General features: G+C 42.0%; 1 pseudogene; it reads left to right on the top strand.

The window, feature by feature from the left end:
* Positions 1-696: 696 nt before the first annotated feature.
* LOC116476729 (pyruvate kinase PKM-like) lies at positions 697-16,107 on the top strand (annotated as a pseudogene).
* Positions 16,108-22,578: the final 6,471 nt, after the last annotated feature.

Here is a 22,578-nt window from a genome sequence, read left to right as displayed (position 1 = left end):
GGAGAGGTCTGACTAAAGAAAATTGGGAGTCATCAACATATGGAAGGCATATTTAAAGCCATAAGATTAGATGAGATCACCAATAGAGAAAAAAGAAGTCCAAGAGTTGAACCCTGTGGCCTTTCAGGATTAGGACATTCCAGGTTTATTCAAATCCTAGAGAATAATTTGTGCCAAGAGACAAAAATCAGGATGCAGGAATCTGCTGCCAAGTTCAAGGGCCATATTTGTTAGGAACAGAAACTAAGTAGAAAACCAAGGATGCCTGGAGTGAAAAAGAAGGATAAGAACCAAGCAAAACTTGCTGGAAATTGCCTTGGATTTAATACAGACCATTGGTCAACATGAAAACTGAAGAAGTTAGTGTCTGATCATGACTTTGCAAAGTAACAGACGAAGTGATCAGGAGAGAATAAGATGAGGAATTTAGGAAGTATGATAAGGCTTTTTCATCAGACACTGCAGATTTGGAGAAAATGGAGCTGACCATGGACAAGTTATAAATTTGCCTAGCATTGATAAAGTATCAGCTGAGGCTGAAAACCACCAATTTTAACAAAGATAATCAGCATATTTCTTCAGTATTGTGTGGTGCTTATCTCCTTGGGATCAGAAAGCAGATAAACTGGATTAATCCAAAATCGGGGATAAACTGACCAGGAGGAGCAGAGGAATAATGGGCCAAGAGTACTGAGGATGCAGGTAAAAGTGCTAAAGTTACTGTATTGACCTTGTAATCCCAAGCTGATCAGGGAAGGAAAAAAAAAAAAAAGCAGGAGAGGGCTGGAAAATTGTCACAGGTAATGACGGAGGATCAGATGTGCTATAGAAATGTGCTGTTGAAAACAAGGTAGAATAAGCCCCTCTCCAATTATACTATGGAATGAGCCATATAACATGTTGTGATTATTGGTTTCTCCCTTCTGGACCTGGAGTGTCACTTCTTCTAAAGCAGAGACTTCCCTTTAATCTCTCTTTAAACTTGGTGCCTAGGACAATGTAATGGCATCCATAAAATATCTAATGGAATGGAGTTCAACATGTTTTTTTAGGGTGGAACTGGTGGTGTGATTTAAATTCTCCAAAAGAGATAGAAATGAGAAAATTTGGAAGCTGTTGTGGCCTGACTATATACCCCCAAAATTCATATTCTGAATACCCCAAAAAGAAGTAGAATGTAAGCCCAGAATCATTATCAGTGATGAGATTCAAAAGTCAGAATTTAGATTATACCCCAAAGAACACACCTTGCTATTGCCCTTGAGAAATTTAGTGTGTTTTATGCCTATGTTCTTATTGATGCAGTTAAAGTGACCAACTATTAGCAACAAACCCCAAATTGTCCTTTGTACAGAAATAGTTGATTAGGCCAGGTGCAGTGGCTCATGCCTGTAAACTCCCAGTACTTTGGGAGGCCAAAGTGGGAAGATTGCTTGAAGCCAGGAATTTGAGACCAGTGGGCAACATAGCAAGACCATCTCTACAAAGTGTTAAAAAATTAGCTGGGCTACTTGAAGGATCTGACTACGTGGCGGCTGAGATGGGAGGATTGCTTGAGCCCAGGAGTTCAAGACTGCAGTGAGCTATGATTGTGCCACTGCACTCTAGCTGGGCAAGAGTGAGACCCTTTCTCAAAAAAAAAAAAAGAAAAAGTTATTTAAAGTTATTTGCACTGTGTCTTTATTATGCTCATATCCATATTTTTCATAACTGAAGGCCATACCATCAATAAAAACACATTGAGTACATTAAAAATATGGATATGAGCAGTAACAAAAATATAGGCCAAATAACATTATCATTATTATTATCATCATTAATTCTTTTAGAGACAGGTTCTCACTCTCACCCAGGCTGGAATGCAGTGGCCTAATCATAGCTCACTGCCACCTTGAACTCTTGGGCTGAAGGGATCCTCCCACTCAGCCTCCCAAATAACCAGGAGATCCTCCAGCATGTGCCACCAAGCTCAGCTGATTTGTATTACTTTTTGTAGGGATGGGGTGTCACTATGTTGCCCAGGCTGCTGTTAAACTCCTGACCTCAAGTGATCCTTCCAGCTTGGCTTCCATAAGTGCTGAGATTACAAGTGTGAGTCTCCTCACCAAGACACTTTTTTTTTTTTTAAGCAATGAAATGACAGCTCACTGTGTACCCCAAGCTGGTCTTGAACTACAGACCTCAAGTGGTCCTGCTGCCTCAGCCTCCTGAGTAGCTGGGATTATTGATGTGAGTGGCCACACCTATACCAAATAATTTTAATCAACCATTTTTTTTTTTTTTTTTTTTTTTTTGAGACAGAGTTGTGCTCTGTCGCCAGGCTGGAGTGTAGTGGTGCCATCTCAGCTCACTGCAACCTCTGCCTTCCGGGTTCAAGTGATTCTCCTGCCTCAGCCTCCTGAGTAGCTGGGACTACAGGCGCATACCACTACGCCCAACTAATTTTTGTATTTTTAGTAGAGACAGGGTTTCACCATGTTGGCCAGGATGGTCTCGATCTCTTGACCTTGTGATCTGCCTGCCTCAGCCTTCCAAAGTGTTGGAATTACAGGCGTGAGCTACCGCACCTGGCCCCAACCTGTACCTTTGTATAAAAGTAGTTGATTAAGGCCGGCACAGTGGTTCATGCCTGTAATCCCAGCACTTTGGGAGGCCGAGGCAGGCAGATCACTTGAGGTCAGTAGTTTGAGACCAGCTTGGCCAACATGGTGAAACCCCATCTCTACTAAAAATACAAAAATTAGCCTGGTGTGGTGGCACGCGCCTGTAATCCCAGCTACTCGGGAGGCTGAGGCAGGAGAATTGCTTGAACCCAGGAGGCAGATGTTGCAGTGAGCCAAGATCATGCCACTGCACTCCAGCCTGGGTGACAGAGCAAGACTCCATCTCAAAGAACAAAATAAATAAAATAAAAACTAACAAAAGTACAGTTTGGGAATTGTTGCTAATAGTTGATTAGTTTAATTGCTTCAATGAGAACATAAGCATTAAACACACTAAACTACTCTGGAGCAATAGTAAGGTGTACTCCTTGAGATACATCGTAATTCTGACTTGAATTTCATTGCTGATGGAGATTCTGAGTTTATGTTATGTTTCTTTTTCAAAAGTGAGTGTATACTGACTGACTAGCCCTTAAAAAGAAGAAAAAAGCAGCCGGGTGTGGTGGCACACGTCTGTAATCCCAGCACTTTGGGAGGCCGAGGCGGGCAGATCACTTGAGGTCAGGAGTTTGAGACCAGCTTGGCCAACATGGTGAAACCCCATCTCTACTAAAAATACAATAATTAGCCTGGCTTGGTGGCACGCACCTGTAATCCCAGCTACTCCAGAGGCTGAGGCAGGAGAATCGCTTAAGCCCAGGAGTTTAAGACCAGCCTAGGCACAGCAAGACCCCATCTCAAGAGAAAGAAAGAGAGAAAAGAGAAAGAGAGAGAGAAAGGGAGGAAGGGAGAGAAAGAAAAAGAGAAAGGAAGGGAGGGAGGGAAGGAGAGAGGGAGGGACACAAACATTGTTCAGAGTTTGGCCACATGCCCAGAAATGTCAGGATAGTTTTGAAATTCATGGACTTGTCCCCACATGTTGATATAGCTCACTTTCTTGAAGGATATTGTTTGCTTTCAATTCAATCTGTTCCTCGGGAGATTGAACCATACTGATAGACTACATGTGTGATGATTCAGAAATATACTAAGGTTTGCATTCATTTGTTCATTGAACAAATATCCTGAATGCCTACCATGTATAGGTACTATCCTAGGCACTAGAGATACAGTAGTGAACCAAACAGAAACCTCTGCCCTTGTGGAGCTTACATTGTAGGAAGAGGAGAAGGACATTATATAATAAATAAATTATAAACTATGTTAAAAAATGAGAAATGACACAGAAAAAATAGAATATGAGACATCGGGAGTGGGTTTGGGGAGACAATTAGTATTGCAGTTTCAAATGGGGATTCTCTCATCTGAGAGGCAATTGAAGTAAATGGGGTTGACAGAATAGGCTTCAATGAAAAGTTGAGATTAATTAAGCAGAGATTTAGATATGCACATAGCTCAATCTCTCACCTAACAGAGAGAGGGTGAGAGATTGATCTGTGCATATATCTGGGAAAAGGGCATTTCCATAGCAGTGGCCCATAGGAAGGAGCATGCATAGTGAGAAAGGAAGCAAGGCATGCAGCTTATGTAGGGCTTAATGGGTTATTGAAAGGATTTCACTCTTAGTCAAATGGGAACCACTGTGAAAGAAAACACAGAAACTCCAAGTATGATTCATACACATCAAAATCTATGAACCCTACCCCTAGGGCCCAGATTGTGGCCTCTAAATACCACTTACCACTAAAAGGAAACAGATCTGAGACAGGAAATATACAAGATGAGCTTGTTGTACGTTGCTATAACAGGTAGCAAGACTGCTGGAGTTGTGTTAAAAGAACTCAGGAGGCCAAGCGCAGTGGCTCACGCCTTTAATCCCAGCGAGGATTACTAAACAGGCAGATCACTTCAGGTCAGGAGTTCGAGACCAGCCTGGCCAACGTGGTGAAACCCCATCTCTACTAAAAATACAAAAATTAGCTGGGCATGGCATCGGGTGCCTATAATCCCAGCTACTCAGGAGGCTGAGGCAGGAGAATTGCTTGAACCTGGGAAGCGGAGGTTGCAGTGAGCCGAGATCTCGCCACTGTACTCCAGCCTGAGTGACAGAGGGAGATCCATCTCAAAAAAAAAAAAGGAACTCAGGAGTTAACTTGGAGAGTCTCTCACTTTCCAAAGATGGAAAATTTGACTATTATTGACGTGTGATAGAGAAAAAATGGAGAAAAAGACATAATATGTCTTCAAATCTATGAATTCAGAATGATGCTTTTAAAAACTGAATTTAATATAGATATTAAAGGATGCTAATCATCAGTTTCAGAACTGCAAATAAAGGGACTTTCCAATACCAACTGTACTGACATAACCAAATAAAAGGTGATAAAAAGTTTGTCTTTATTGACATATTCCAGTTAACAATGAAAAAAGATTGGCATAATTAGAAGATCATCATTTTGCAACATTCTAATGAATTAATATATAGGCAATAAATATCAGTGACTGCGAACATCCAAAAAAGAGGTGATGAGATATTATATGTCCCTGAAGAAAGAATTTGCCACTGCCTATTTCAGACTCTTGTCTGAAAACAACAAAAATGAATATGAATTTGATAAAGCCTCTGGATATAATTACTAATTTACAGATGACAAAGAAATATGTTAAACTACATTACAAAGATACAATCAGCAAAATCCAGACTATGGAAAACTCTACAAATGATTTCTATAACAAATAAATTGCAAGGAAAGAAACCAACCAAACGAGATGAATGGGTAACCTATAAATCAAGAAACTGAAAAGATATATCAACATTCTCAATGTTTGCATCACAGTTGGATTCTCATTCAGTATTGTTTAAAAAAAATGAATTTATGAGATATATGTTTAAACACAGGCATTTCATGTATTAAAAAATAATTGGGACTTTGTTAGGTGTGATAATGGCATTGTGGCTCTTTTTGTTGTTAAAGAGGCTGTATCTTTTAGACATATATACTATATACTGAGTTATTTATGGATGAAATGATTTGATGACTGAGATTTGTTTCAAAATAATACAGAAAACAAAGGAAGTGGTTGAAGGGTAGAAATGAAACAAGATTAGCCTGAAGTTGATAATTGTTAATGTTGGATGATGGGCTCTTGAGAGTTTATTATACTCTTTCTCTATTTTTGTACATGTTTGAAATTTATAGAATAAAATTTTTTTAATCATCTGTGAATTTTTTAAGTTGATTTAATTTCTAACATAAGATATTGTATTTCTTCATAATTTGGTTTTATTGTGTTCTGGCTAGTGCTGTAACAGAACAGGGCCGTTTCCTGCTGCCACGAACGTAGCCCACCTGTCCATATAGATATATAATGTCTTCATGATTCTTCAGTGCTCTCATATGTTCTCTTTGTGATTAAATTCAGGGTATTCCAGTCAGAGCATATGCTTTAGAGACACTTTACATGCATTAAATGAAATAATGCAGGCCAGATGAGGTGTCTCACGCCTGTAATTCCAGCACTCTGGGAGGCTGAGGTGGGCAGAACACTGGCTGTCAAGAGTTCAAGTCCAGCCCGGCCAACATGGTGAAACCCCATCTCTACTAAAAATCTAAAAATACAAAAAATAGCCGGGCATGGTGGCAGGTACCTGTAATCCCAGCTACTCGGGAGGCTGAGACAGGAGAATCACTTGAACCCGGGAGGTGGAGGTTGCAGTGAGCCTAGATCGCGCCATTGCACTTCAACCTGGGTGACAGATGGAGACTCCATCTAAAAGAAAAAAAAGAAGAACAAGCAAAGAAATAATGCATATAAAATGTTTAATATAGCGCTTGTCATTATGCATTAGCTATAACTGTTAATAAAATTGGGTGTTTCTATGCATATCAGTAAACACAACATTGTGAGCCACTACATTCAAATAAGTTAAGTCCATCAGATCCCTTCAGTTAAAAAAATATGTGATCTGCGAAGTCAGGAATTTGAGACCAGCCTGACCAACATGGTGAAACCCCATATCTACTAAAAACACAAAAATTAGCCAGGCGTGGTGGCAGGCTTCTATAATCCCAGCTACTCAGGAGGCTGAGGCAGAAGAATCGCTTGAACCCAGGAGGCAGAGGCTGCAGTGAGCGAAGATTGCACCACTGTACTCCAGCCTGGGCCACAGAGTGAAGACTCCATCTCAAAAAAAAAAAAAAAAAAAAAGACAAACAAAAAAAAACAAAAACAAAAAAACCAGCACGGCAGGGAGTGGTGGCTCACACCTATAATTCCAGCACTTTGGGAGGCCAAGACACACAGATGACTTGAGCCCAAGAGCCTGCCAAGTAGCTGCAACTAGCAGGTGCATGCCACCACACACAACTGGCTTTTTTTTTTTCCTTTTTACGTGGAGACAGGGTCTCTCTCTGTTACCCAGGTTGGTCTCAAATTCCTGGACTCAAGTGATCCTCTCACCTCAGCCTCCCAAAGTGCTGGAGTGCTCCCACTGCACTTGGCAAGGTGAAGAACTTACAGCTGGAGAGTTTAATGCCAGCAAAGGATGGTTTGAGATATATGTGTATATATATATATATATATGTACAAGCCTGTACAGTACGTTATTGTACTGAATACTGTAGACAAGTGTAAAACAATAGTAAGTATACATGCATCTAAACATAAAAAAGATACAGTAAAAATGGTGCATTGTAATCTTATGGAACCACTATCATGTATGAGGTCCATCTTTGGCCATAAAAGGTAATTATACTGTGCATGATTGTAATTTAAGTAATTTTCATCTCTAGAGTACTTACAATACCTAATACAATGTGGCCAGACGAAGTGGCTCATGCCTGTAATCCCACTACTTTGGGAGGCCAAAGCAGGCAAATTGCTTGAGTCCGGAAGTTCGAGACTAGCTTGCGCGACATGGTGAAACCCCGTCTCTACAAATACAAAAATTAGGCTGGTGCAGTGGCTCATGCCTGTGATCCCAGCACTATGGGAGGCCAACGAGGTCAGGAGTGTGAGACAAGCCTCGCCGACATGGTAAAACCCTGTCTCTACTAAAAATACAACGAATAGCTGGGCATGGTGGCAGGCACCTGTAATCCCAGCTACTCGGGAGGCTGAGGCAGGAGAATTGTTTGAACCCGGGAGTCAGAGGTTGCAGTGAGCTGAGACTGCACCATTGCACTATAGCCTGGGTGACAGGGCGAGACTGTCTCAAATAAAATAAAAATAAAAAAATTAGCCAGGCATGCTGGCACGCGCCTGTAATCCCAGCTATTCAGGAGGCTGACGTGGGAGAATCGCTTGAGTCCTGGAGGCAGGGGTTGCAGTGATCCAAGATCACACCACTCCACTGCAGCTGCTGGGTGATAGAGCAAGACCTGGTCTCTGGTCTCAAAAAAAAAAAAAAAAAAGCAAAAACAAAAAACAAATACATACAATGTAAATGCCATGTTGTAAATAGTTGCTGATTTTTATTTGTCATTTCTTATTGTTGTACTGTTATTTTTAATTGTTCTTTTCCTAGTATTTTTGTTTTGCAGTTGGTTGAATCCATGGACATGAAACCCACAGATATAGAGGGTCGGCCCGGATTACGCCTGTAATCCCAGCACTTTGGGAGGCCAAGGTGGGTGGATCACCTGAGGTCAGAAGCTTGAGACCAGCCTGGCCAACATGGTAAAACCCCATCTCTACTAATAATACAAAAAAATTTGCTGGGCATGGTGGTGCACGCCTGTAATCCAAGCTACTCCAGGGGCTGAGGCAGAAGAATCGCTTGAATCCGAGAGGCAGAGGTTGCAGTGAGCCCAGATCACACCACTGCTCTCCAACCTGGGCAACAAGAGCAAAACTCCGTCAAAAAAAAATAAAAAATAGAGGGTCAACTGTACACAGTAAACACTTCTATCAACTAGTGATATCAGTCTTGTCCATTGTATTATTGCCTATCTTACTAAACAGTCATATTTCAGGAAGTACAATATGCTCAAAAACTATGTTAATGTTCTTTGTAGATTTATGGTTAATGGATGATTCATATAATAGAACCTTAAATTTATTTGACCATTCTATTTAACATAGAATAAATACAACTGGCCAGGCACGGCGGATCATGTCTATAATGCCAGCACTTGGGGACGCCAAGGTGGGAGGATCACTTGAGCATGGGAATTCAAGGCCAGCCTGGACAACACAATGTGAGACCCGCCTCTGTGAAAATTTTAAAAATTAGCCAAGCATGGTAGCACAAGTCTGTGGTCCCAGCTACTTGGGAGGCTGAGGTGCGAGAAGTCCAGGAGGTCAAGGCTGCAGTGAGCTGTGTTTGTGCCACTGCATCCTAGCCTGGGCAACAGAGCAAGACCCTGTCTCAAAAATAAAGAATAAATACAACCTATTAAGCTTGAGAGATCCAGTGAAATCCAAATAAGAGAAACTGTGTCCTACACAGTTTTCTGTTAACCATTTTCTTGGTATTTAAATTATTTATCACATTTTAACTTTAATAAAAAATTATTCTAGAGAATATATACCTCCAGAGTAAGTAAAGTATACATTTTCAATTTTTAGACATGAGGTTTTGAGGTGTTTGACTGTATCTAATTTCCTAAAGGCTCTATTTTTTAACCTATAAAAATTATAAAAAGATATATAAAAGAGATGAAATGTGAAAATAAGGAAGATATGAAGATTAAAATAACTTATAATCCCACCACTCAGAAGTAACTGTTATATAATTTTTGATGTATTTTTCTATGCAGATATAAATTTTAATAAAATTTGAATTATATACAGTTTGTCGTCCTGATTCCTTTCATTTAATATTCTTTTTTAAAAAATATTTATTTATTGGCCGGGCGCGGTGGCTCACGCTTGTAATCCCAGCACTTTGGGAGGCCGAGGCGGGCGGATCACGAGGTCAGGAGATCGAGACCACGGTGAAACCCCGTCTCTACTAAAAATACAAAAAAATTAGCCGGGCGCGGTGGCGGGCGCCTGTAGTCCCAGCTACTCACTCGGAGAGGCTGAGGCAGGAGAATGGCGTGAACCCAGGAGGCGGAGCTTGCAGTGAGCCGAGATTGGGCCACTGCACTCCAGCCTGGGCGACAGAGCGAGACTCCGTCTCAAAAAATATATATATATATATTTATTTATTTTAGACACAGGATCTTGCTATGTAACCCAGGCTGGCCTCGAACTCCAGTGCTCAAGCAATTCTTGGCTTCAGCCTCCCCAGTAAATCGGACTATAGGCGAGGGCCACCACACCCAGCTCATTTCATTTCTATCATGACAATTTTCAACATTATTAAAAATTCTCCTACTCATTCTTTTCATTGGCAATATTGAGAGCATATTTTTTATTCTTTTTTTATTCTTTTTTTTTTTTTTGAGACAGAGTCTCACTCTGTTGCCAGGCTGGAGTGCAGTGGTGTGATCTCGGCTCACTGCAACCTGCGCCTCCCGGGTTCACGCGATTCTCCTGTCTCAGCCCCCCGAGTAGCTGGGACTACAGGCATGCGCCACCATGCCCAGCTAATTTTTGTATTTTTAGTAGAGACAGGGTTTCACTATGTTGGCCAGGATAGTCTCAATCTTTTGACCTTGAGATCTGCCCACCTCGGCCTCCCAAAGTGCTGGGATTACAGGCGTGAGCCACAGTGCCTGGATTATTTTTTAATTTTTTTTTGAGACAGAGTCTCACTTGGTTGCCCAGGCTGCAGTGCGTGCCACCATGCCCAGCTAATTTTTGTATTTTTAGTAGAGATGGGGTTTCACCATGTTGGCCAGACTGGTCTCGAACTCCTGACCTCAAGTGATCCACCTGCCTTGGCCTCCCGAAGTGCTACAATTACAGGTGTGGGCCACTGCGCCTGGCTGCATTTTATTTTTGTAGATATTAAATGGTTATTTAATCAATTTTAGAAATTTAGGTTGCCTTTAATTTTATCATGATGACAAAGTTTATGGCAATAAATAGTCCAAATGTTTAATGGTACACTGGTTATCTCTGGACAGTAGAATAATCTCTAGCTAGTGGGTTTATATTACCATTAAAAAATTAAACCTCTCTGGTAATCTATCCCCTCATATCCATTTGCAGCCATTCTAGTCTACACTACCCCCCAACATGGCCCTCTCTCTCTCAGTCTTTCCACTGCACAGTCTACAGGGATAAGAAACTACCCCTATATCCTCGATCATTTTTTTGTGTGCATGCATTTCTTCCACCTCTTTGCCCTAATTAAAATCTGATTCTTCCTTCCTTAGGGTACTGCTTTCTCTTGCTGCAGCTTGCTTCCTCCCTCAGGTATGAAGTTAAGGTTAGTATCTTCCTTGCTCCGCACTGCCACTTTTTTTTTCTTTTTTTTTTTTTTTTGAGACAGAGTCTCACTCTGTCACCCAGGCTGGAGGGCAGTGGCACAATCTCGGCTCACTGCAACCTCTGGCTCCCAGGTTCAAGCGATTCTTATGCCTCAGCCCCCCTAGTAGCTGGGATTACAGATGCATGCCACCACACCCAGCCAATGTATGTATTTTTATTTATTTATTTTTTATTTTATTTTATTTTTTTGAGATGGAGTCTTGCCCTGTTGCCCAGGCTGGAGTGCAGTGGCACACTCTCGGCTCACTGCAGCCTCCACCTCCAAGGTTCAAGCGATTCTCTGCCTCAGCCTCCCAAGTAGCTGGGATTACAGGCGTGTGCCACCACACCCAGCTAATTTTTGTATTTTTAGTAGAAATGGGATTTCACCATGTTGGCCAGGCTGGTCTTGAACTCCTGACCTCAAGTGATCCACCTGCCTCTGCCTCCCAAAGTGCTGCGATTACAGGCATGAGCCACCATGCCCGACCTAATTTATATATTTTTAGTAGAGACAAGGTTTCACCATGTTGGCCAGGCTAGTGTTGAACTCCTGACCTCAAGTGATCTGCCCGCCTCGGCCTCCCAAAGTGCTGAGATTACAGGCGTGAGCCACCATGCCCGGCCTCCCTACTGCCACTTCTTAACAATTACTCCTCCATCTTTATGTAAAACCCCCTGATCTTTTCATGTTCATGCCACCTGGCTTGTCATCTTTTGTCTTACTTCGAGGCTATCATTTTCTTACTTTGGGGTTACTGCCCCTTATTAATTTTGAAGAGTTTGGGACCAGGTTCGTGGCTCTGTTCTGTAATATCTATTTCTAATATTTACATGTCAATGTCCAAACAATTTGGTGTATCAGTTCTTTGACTTCCTCCACTTTCTCCCTCCACTTCAGTCTTTTTTACCTGGGATTCCACTGTCCCATAGAGAGCCATGGATAAAATTCAAGAAGTCTATGAACTTGGACAGGGGAAAATATGTATACTTTTACTAAACACTAACTGAAATTTAGCATTTCTTTCAATAACAAATGTAAACTGTACACCACAATAGTACTAGCAATGTCTGTGGGTTTGTCACCAATAAAAAGCACAGCTATTTTTTTTCCCAAAGAGTCATCTGCATCCCCATGTTTATTGCAGCACTATTCACAATAGCTAAGATATGAAATCAACCTAGGTGTCCAACAACAGATAAATGGATAAAGAAAATTTAGGCTGGACACAGTGACTCACACTTGCAATCCCAGCACTTTGGGAAGCTGAAGCAGAATTGCTTGAGCCAAGGAGTTCAAAACCAGCCTGGGCAACATAGCAAGATTTCATCTCTATAAAAAATTTTAAAAATTAGCTAAGTACAGTAGTGTGTGCCTGTAGTCCCAGTTCCTTGGGAGGCTGAGGTGGGAGGATCACTTGAGCCCAGGAGATTGAGGCTGCAATGAGCCATGCAGTGAGCCATGATAGCACCACTGCACTCCAATCTGAGCAACAGAGCAAGACCCTGTCTCAAAAAGAAAAAAAATGGAAAATGTGGTGTGTATATATACACAATGGGCTACTATTCAGTCATAAAAAGATGGCATCATGTCATTTGCAGTAACATGAATGGAACTGGAAGACACTATGTTAAGCGAAATAAGCCAGGAACAGAAAGTTAAACACCACATGTTCTCACTCATGTGGAAACTAAAAAAAGTTGATCTCGCCGGGCATGGTGGCTCACACCTGTAATCCCAGCACTTTGGGAGGCCGAGGTGGGTGGATCACCTGAGGTCAGGAGTTCAAGACCAGCCTGGCCAACATGGTGAAACCCTGTCTCTACTAAAAACACAAAAATTAGCCGGGTGTGGTGGTGGGTGCCTGTAATCCCAGCTACTCGAGAGGCTGAGGCAGGAGAATCGCTTGAACCCAGGAGGCAGAGGTTGCAGTGAGCCGAGATCGCGCCATTGCACTCCAGCCTGGGGGACAAGAGTGAGACTTTGTCTCAAAAAAAAAAAAAGTTGATCTCATAGAAGTAAAATGTAGAACAAAGGATACTAGAGATTGGCAGGGATATGGGAGATGGGAAGATAGGAAGAGATTTGTTAAAGGATTTAAAATTAAGGCCAGGTGTGTTGGCTCATGCCTATAATCCCGGCAGTTTGGGAGGCCAAGGTGGGCGGATCACCTGAGGTCAGGAGTTCAGGACCAGACTGACCAACATGGAGAAACCCCGTCTCTACTAAAAATACAAAAAACTAACTGGGCATGGTGGTGCATGCCTGTAATTCCAGCTACTCAGGAGGCTGAGGCAGGAGAATTGCTTGAACCCGGGAGGCGGAGGTTGCGGTGAGCCGAGATTGCATCACTACACTCCAGCCTGGGCAACAAAAGCAAAACTACATCTCAAAAGAAAAAAAAAAAGCATATAAAATTATAGCTATGTAGGAGGAATAAGTTCTAGTGTTCTACACCACTGTGGGATGACTATAGTTAACAATAATACTTACTTTCAGATAACTTGAAGGAGGATATTGAATGTTCCTAACACAAAGAAATGATAAATGTTTGAGATGGTGGATGTGCTAATTGCCCTGATCTGATGACTATACATTATATATATTGAAACATCAGTATGTACCCCATGAATATGTACAATTATATGTCAACTTAAAAACATTTAAAAGTAAAAAAAAAAAAAAAACCCAAAACACACAAGGAACTGAGCTAGCATGAATAAGAATTAGCAAAATCTTCAAACCTCACGACCAGACTCACAAGGACTTCAGATACAGAAATTTTAAATAAAAGTTATAAAATGAGTATGTTAAAATGTTTAAAGAAATAAAGGAAGACATTGGTATATGATATAGAAATAAAAGACCATCAAAAATAATTTGGATGACATGAAAACAATCAAATAGACATTCTGGAAATAAAACATATATAATGGACAGGAGTGAATGTCCCTAGGCTCCTGACCTCTCTGCATTTGCAAGTAGTCTGAGCCAGAAAACGCTGGAAGACCTCAGAAGCCAAGTGGAAGCCCCACAGTGAAGCCAGGAGGGCCTTCATTTCAGACTCAGCAGCTGCCCACAGTGGTGGCTGACACACTGCTGTAGCATGTGTGCTGCCTGAACACTGACTGGCCACCCCCACAGCCCAGAACACTGGCATCATCTGTACTATCGGCCCAGCTTCCTGATTGGTGGAAATGTTGATGATTAAGTCTGGAATTAATATGGCTTGTCTGAACTTACGAGTACCACGCAGAGACCATCGGGAACATGTGCACAACTATGGAAAGCTTTGCTTCTGACCCCAATCTCTAGCGGCTAGCTGCTGTGGCTCTGGACACTAACGGGCCTGAGATCTGAACTGGGCTCACACAAAGCAGTGTCCCCACGGAGGTGGAGCTGAAGAAGGGAGCCACCTTCAGATCACACTGGATAATGCCTACATGGAAAACTATGATGAGAACTGCCTGTGGCTGGACTACAAGAACATTTGTAAGGTATGGAAGGGGGCAGCAAGATCTACAGATGTAATAACTTATTTCTCTGCAGTCGGAGCAGAAAGGTACTGACCTCCTGGTGATAGCAATGGAAAATCATGGCTCTTTGAGCAGCAAAAAGGGTGTAGACCTTCCTGGTGGCTATGGACCTGCTTGCCATGTCAGAAAAGGACATCCAGGATCTGAAGTTTGGGGTAGAATGTGATGTGGATATGGTGTTTGCCTCTTTCATCCATGTGGCATCTAATGTCCATGAAATTAGAAAGGCAATTATTGCAAATTGGAGCAAGGTGCCCACTTGCCCACCAGAGTTAGGCTCTTACCTTCCCAGAGGAACTGAGACCCACAGCTATTTTTATATATCTTACAGTTCAGATCAGATACAAATATGTAAACCTCTACATTATTTCTATGTAGAAATTATGATACTCTTTAAGCCTGTCAGAGATTTTGTTATTTAATGCAAAGAAGCACATATATTACTATGGGACACTTTTGGTCTGTTTAAATATTTTGATAGTTGTATTTTAATGTAAAGGGTTTCATTTGTAATCTTATACAGATGGTTCTCAACTTACAATGGTTCAACTTATGATTTTTTATCTTTGCAATGGAGTGAAAGCAATACATTTTCAGTAGAAACTGTAGGTCAAATACGCATGCAACCATTCTGTTTTTCACTTTACTGCAGTATTTAATAAAGCATCTGAGATATTCAACATTTTAACTTTGCGTTAGATGATTCTGCCTAATTATAAGATAAAGTAAGTGTTCTGAGCACACTTAAGGTAGATTAGGAAAACTATGATGTTCAGTAGGTTAGTTATATTAAATGCATTTTCAACTTACAATATTTTCAGTGGGGTTTATTGGAACATAACCTCATTGTAAATTGAAGAGCATCTTTTATGCATTTTTAAACATGTTTTGAGAAGGGGTCAATAGGCTTCACCAGACTGGCAAGGTGGTCTATGGCATGAAAAGTTAAGGACCTCTGCATTTCATATCAAATCCTACTTGTTTTTAACTTCCCTTCCTATCCAGCCTAATTTCGAGGTTTATCGGTGGCCCTCTCATGCAATATTCCCAACTTCTTTACCCTGTCTTCTTTCCTGGGCAACTACTGAAATCACTTTTGCAAAAATTATAACAATGAGAGAAATCTAACATAACTGACTCTATCTCACTTCTAACTTCACAAGGCCTAACTACTCTTGCTCATTCCCGGGCATAGTTCAAGCTAACTATGGGAAGAATTTAGTTTATAGTTTAAAGTAAGGATGACAGCAGTCCCTTCTTAAAACTAACCCCTTACTGTTCAGGAACCAAAACTGCCTCCCTAAAGCTAATGAGAGTCCACAAGGTTAGAATTATGGGAGTGGCCTGAATTCTGTGAAGACGTAGACACAGTTAAACGATAACAAGCCATTGTTCCCTAGCTTGCTTTTCTATAATTGTTTACTCTTCAGGAGTTACATAGCTGGAGGTCACAAGATTTGTAACCCTAATTGCTCCTATAAATAACATTACTATTGTAAAATCTAAGACTGGTCTTTGAGATATTTTTCAGACTTTGGCATCCTGGCAGATGCTAGCTGTACCTGTGGCCCATGCCAAAGAACTGACTCTATGGGTCCTGTGATTCCCTGACACCCCCCATGCAGAAACTGATTCAGGTCACAAAGACAATTTCAATGTCCCTATGATTTCATCCCTAACCAATCAGCAGCATTCATTCCCTAGACCCAGCCCACCAAATTATCCTTCAAAACCCTAGCCTCTGAATTCTCGGGGAGTTAGATTTGAGAAATATCTCCCATCCTTCCATTCAGTTGCCTTGCTATGATTAAACTCTCTGCTGCAACACTGCCATCTCATTGTATTGGCTTTTCTGTGCAGTGGGCAAGAATAACCCATTGGTCTGTAACACTACCTGGAAAAACCCCAGCTATGGATTGATTCAACCAATTGCCTTTCCCAATAACATGCCAGTATTACTGAGCCTTGCTGCCTAAATCACATGGCAGCACAGACTTATGCCACCATAAATTTATGGTCTCCAACTCAACCAGGCTCTCAATACTACAGGCAATTCTTATTTCCCTTATCAGTTTTCTTTTTTTTTTTGAGATGGAGTCTCACTCTGTCACCCAGGCAGGAGTGCAATGGCATGGTCTCGGCTCACTGCAACCTCCACCTCCCAGGTTCAGTGATTCACCCACCTCAGCCTCCCGAGTAGCTGGGGCTACAGGCACGTGCCAACACACCCGCCTAATTTTTGTATTTTTAGTAGAGACGGGTTTCACCATGTTGGCCAGGCTGGTCTAGAACTTCTGACCTCATGATACATCTGCGTCATCCTCCCAAAGTGCTGGGATTATAAGCATGAGCCACCATGCCCAGCCACTTTGTCAGTTTTTGTTCCTCAGACTTCCTTTCTCCTCCACATCTCTTCACTCCTTTCTCCCCTATCTCAATTCTTTCCTCACCTAAAAATATGATTTTACCTCCCTCTTCATGGAGAATTTTGATGTTGTCAGATGACACAATTTCCTTACACCAGCTTTCATTTGTATCCACTGTTTTTCATTCCCTCTCACTACAATAGAATGGTGTCCTCTGGGGTAAGGCAAATTTCTCCTCCAGTGCTCTGAACCACATTCATTTATTCAACAAATACAGAATTTCCTAGTTTGTTATAGGTTGAATTATGTCTTCCCAAAAAGATATGTTGAAGTCTTAATCCGTAGTACCACAGAATGGAAATAGGATCATTGCAGATGTAGCGAGTTAAAATGAGGTGATGCTGGAGTAGGGTGAGTCCTAATCCAGTATGACTGCAGTCTTTATAACAGAGGGCCATAAAAAATACAGAGACACAGAAAGAACATCATGTGATGATAAAGGTAGAGGTTGAAGTTATGCAGCTGCAAGCCAAGGAATGCCATAGATTGCCTGAATACCACCAGAAGCTGAGAAGAGACAAGAAAGGTTTCAGAGGGAGCATGGCTCTACCAACTTTAAGACTTCTACTCTCCAGGACTGTGAGATAACTTTTTGTTTTTAGCCACCCAGTTTGTGATACTTTGTTATAAAAGCCCTAGGAAACTAATGTGCTATAATCGGCACAAAATAGTAAGCAAAACGAAGATCCCTGCCCTTGCTGTAGAGCTTAACTGCCCTCCTAAAAGCCAGACATATAGATTATCTCTTTTTTATCCTCTATTTTCTACTTCTCCCTCTCTTCTGGCTCTCCCACTTTTAAATGTCCCAAATCTCTTTACATAAAAATTATAATATTCCTTGCCTTCAAGTTTCCTTCTAGCTACCAAGTTATCCCTCATTCTTCTTTTACAGCCACATTTCTTGAAAGAGTTGTCTACACCTGCCTTGTATGCTGATCTACTCACATTGTTGCCCACTGCATTCTCATCTTTGCTTCTATCACTCCACTGAATTCGCCCTTGCCAACGTCAACAGATAACAGTCTTAGCCATCATCTTTTTTCGTCTTGATTGTTATAGTGCCCTCTGTATGGGTCTTTTTGCCTCTGCTGTGGCTCTCGAAGTGGGATTCATGGGCAGATGACCTGTGCAGTCACCTAGGGCTTTGCACTCAAAGGGATCCATGCTTGATTTTAAGCTCTACTGTTGCCAACTTGAAATTCTTAATAATCTTATCTTTAAACTTGTATTTTGTAAGTGAAGTCCAATGGGACAATAGAGTACATGTGTGAGCAAGGGAGATATGTGCAATATGTGTGCCTACCATTTTTTGCTGCTCCATTTCTATACAGTAGCCATGATGCTTCATGAGCACAGGATTCCAGTGGACCCATGATATGTGGGAGTTCAGTAAGGCTCGAAGTGAGTACAAAAGAAATGTGCTGAGTCTCAGTGAGCAAGGAAAGGCCATGCTTTCCACCAGGGAATCAGATCTCGCATTGAAGAAACAAAAAAGACAATGACATTCTAAGAATCTTCAGGGCCAGGAGTGGTGGCTCACACCTATAATCCTGGCACTTTGGGAGGCCAAGGCAGGCAGATCACCTGAGGTCAGGAATTCAAGACCAGCCTGGTCAACATGGCAAAACCCTGTCTCTACTACAAAAAATTAGCTGGGTGTAGTGGCGCACACCTGTAATCCCAGCTACTTGGGAGGCTGAGTCAGGAGAATCGCTTGAACTCAGGAGGCGGAAGCTGCAGTGAGCAGAGATGGCACCACTGCACTCCAGCCTGGGTGACAGAGCAAGACTCTGTCTCAAGAAAACAAAAAACAAAAGTTTCTAAGACTTGCCAGAGCCTTCCCCTACAGTTGCATTTTACACGGTGATACTCAAAAGGAAAAAGGGATGGGAAATTCAGCCTGCACTCTACCTGTCCTGCTTTGCATCCTGACGTGGGGATGCAGTAATGACCTTAGGTAGGCCAAGGAAAAGAAGCCACTACTCTGGGCCCCCCACTTGATAGTAGTGTGTCTAATCTCCAAAGTGTATGCAAATCAGTTTGGGATTGCAGATTCTTATTTAATTGGTCTGAGATGAAGCCTGAGGTTACTCATTTTTGCACACTCCCCAGAGGTACCCATGCTGCGTCCAAGGACCACATTTTGAGTAGCAAGTCTTTAGAGGAACTTGCTCTTGGATTTCTCATGCCATGCCACTTTGACATGAGAACCCATTTTCAGCTAGGCATGGTGGCACATGCCTGTAGTCCCAGCTACTCAGGAGGCTGAGGCAGAAGGATTGCTTAGCCTAGGATTTCGTGTCCAGCCTAAGCAACATAGCAATACTCTATCTCTTAAACACACACAGACACACACACACACACACACACACTATTCTAGTTCAGCTACCCAGGACTATATATTTTCCTACTCAAACAGTTCAAAGTTCACTTCTAACTCTTTGCTGGGAGGAGAGGGAATGGTGAATACAACTTGGATTACTAGGACAGAGTGCTCAGATGTATATGGACAAAAAGCCCTTTTTGGATAGGGTGGAATTCAGGGTGGGAAAAGAAGGGGAGCAGGCTTGAAGTTATGTGCCTATATTGAATTCTGAGTCCAAGAATTCTAAATTGGAACCTGAATCTTTGAGGTCACTATGAAGTTATATAAGTTGAGGAAGAAGGGTAGAACACTTTTTTTTTTTTTTTTTTTGAGATGGAATCTCTCTGTCATCCAGGCTAGAGTGCAACGGTGCCATCTCGGCTCACTGCAACCTCCCCCTCCCAAGTTCAAGCAATTCTCCCACCTCAGCCTCCTGAGTAGCTGGGATTACAAGCACCTGCCATAATGCCCAGCAAATATTTTGTATTTTTGTAGAGATGGGGTTTCACCATGTTAGCCAGGCTGGTCTTGAACTCCTGACCCCAGGTGAACCGCCTGACTCGGCCTCCCAAAGTGCTAGGATTACAGGTGTGAGCCACCACACCCGGCCAGAACACATGTTATTTATTGGTTGGTTAGATTGGTCTACGGTTTTAAATAGACTTAAGGGTATGTAGGCTTCCATTTGCACTCTTGCCCCACACTGTCTAAATGTTGGGGGCAAATATGTGGCGCTTCATCCAACTTGAGGAAGGGGCATCTTTTTTGGATAAAGGCACTTTCCACTGCCCCTTCCAGTCTTCAAGGCCTGGTCTTCACAGTCTCTAAGCTATATCTGCCTAGAGAGAATACTTATTTCTAATTCACACAAAGGCTCAGTGTAGTCTAGTAGAAGACAGACAGAATTTTTTAAAAGTAAAAGTGAACGTGAAATAGAAAATACAAAAGAGCTTTGGACATAGTAAAAGTATTCTCATGAAATATAGTTCTTATATACATATACATGAAATGTGTAAGCTGGTGGTATTATGAAATATATCTTTTTCTTTTAGTCATGGTCAAAAAAGTGTGAAAGCCTCAGCTCCAGGTGGTGTGCAAGGCTTTCCTAATATGATGGTATATTACCTCTCCAATATCACATCTTGCAAGAAGTTCTCCTTCCCCAGCCCTGCCTTTTGCCCACTCTGCATTCTGACTACAATGAACTTTTTTCCATTTCTAGAAGCCCCTATATTTATCTTACCCCTCTGCTTTGACACATGTTGTTCCTTCAGCCTGGATTCCTCTTTCCCTACCTCTTCACCTAGATAATATCTATTCAGACTTGAGGTCCCAGTACAGCCTGCCTTAATTGAAAGCAAACATCTATTTAGTATGGCAAACATGCAGCAGATTTCTGCAGGAGGAATCTACCAGGTAACAGTGCTGAGAAATTTGTGTTCCTCTATGCTAGTCTTAGGCATTTATAATTTGATGATAGAATTGCAATAATAATTAAATTGTTTTTAAAGATGGAACTCACTCTTTTGCCCAGGCTAGAGTGCAGTTCGAGATCATAGCTCACTGCAGCCTGGAATTTCTGGGCTCCAGAGATCCTCCTGTCTCAGCCTTCCGAGTAGCTGAGATTACAGGTGCTAGCCACTGTTCCTGGCAATAATTAAATTAAAAAAAAATAAAATATCAGGTTTTATTTTTGTGTTCTAGAAGTTTATTTTATCATTATGATACTCATATTTGGCCTTGGTCTTGTTGAATATTGATTTTTTTTTTTTTTTTTTTTTTTTTTTTTTTTTTTTTTTTTCCGTCGCCCAGGCTGGAGTGCAGTGGCGCAATCTCGGCTCACTGCAAGCTCCGCCTCCCGGGTTCACGCCATTCTCCTGCCTCAGCCTCTCCGAGTAGCTGGGACTACAGGCGCCCGCCACCACGCTCGGCTAATTTTTTGTATTTTTAGTAGAGACGGGGTTTCACCGTGGTCTCGATCTCCTGACCTCGTGATCCGCCCGCCTCGGCCTCCCAAAGTGCTGGGATTACAAGCGTGAGCCACCGCGCCAGGCCTGAATATTGATTTTAATGCTCAGCTTTTTGTTATTCAGCCCAAATAAATGTTTATTGCAATTCTATTTTGATCTTTAATTTTTTGTTTAATCCAAAATATACTTAGAATAATTTATTTTAATTTTTATTTTAAAATCAAATTGGGCCGGGCACGGTGGCTCACTCCTGTAATCTCAGCACTCTGAGAGACAGCGGCGGGCAGGTCATGAGGTCAAGAGATGGAGACCATCCTGGCCAACATGGCGAAACCCCATCTCTACCAAAATACAAAAATTAGCTGGGCGTGGTGGCACGTGCCTGTAGTCCCAGCTACTTGGGAGGCTGAAAAGAATCACTTGAACCCGGGAGGCAGAGGTTGAAGTGAGCCGAGATCCAGCCACTGCACTCCAGCCTGACGACAGAGTGAGATTCCGTCTTAAATAAATAAATAAATAAATAAAATCCAATTAAATATTCTAACTGGGGCATAGTTTTTGACTAACCTTTTGTGGTTAATTTGTAGGGGTATGAAATTGAATTCAGAAAATTTAGGCTATTCAATTTTGCTTTTTAAAATTTGTTGGCTGCACGTGGTGGCTCACGCCTGTAATCCCAGCACTTTGAGAGGCCGAGGCGGGTGGATCGCCTGAGGTAAGGAGTTCAAGACCAGCCTGACCAACATGGTGAAACCCCGTCTCTACTAAAAATACAAAGAATTAGCCGGGCGTGGTGGCGGGCGCCTGTAATCCTAGCTGCTCGAGAGGCTGAGGCAGGAAAATCGCTTGAACCCGGTAGGCGGAGGTTGCAGTGAGCCAAGATGGCACCATTGCACTCCAGCCTGGGCAACAACAGCAAAACTCCATCTCAGAAAAAAAAAGAAAAAAGAAAAAAAGAAAAAAAAATTTGTTGCAGGTTTTTTTGTGACCTAGAGCATGATTTTTGTCAGTATTCTTTTTTTTTTTTTTTGAGACAGCGTCTCGCTGTATCCCCCAGGCTGGAATGCAATGGCGTGATCTCGGCTCACTGCAATTCTCCTACCTCAGCCTCCCAAGTACCTGGGACTACAGGTGCCCGCCACCATGCTCAGCTAATTTTTATACTTTTAATAGAGATGGGGTTTCACCATGTTGACCAGGATGGTCTCGATCTCTTGACCTTGTGATCCACCTGCCTCGGCCTCCCAAAGTGCTGGGATTACAGGTGTGAGCTACCACGCCCGGCCTTTTGTCAGTATGCTTTAAATGCTTGA

This window comes from Hylobates moloch, unplaced genomic scaffold (genome assembly GCF_009828535.3).
Source record: "Hylobates moloch isolate HMO894 unplaced genomic scaffold, HMol_V3 SCAFFOLD_2, whole genome shotgun sequence".
Taxonomy (NCBI): Eukaryota; Metazoa; Chordata; class Mammalia; order Primates; family Hylobatidae; genus Hylobates; species Hylobates moloch.
This window is presented reverse-complemented; position numbering and strand designations above follow the sequence as displayed.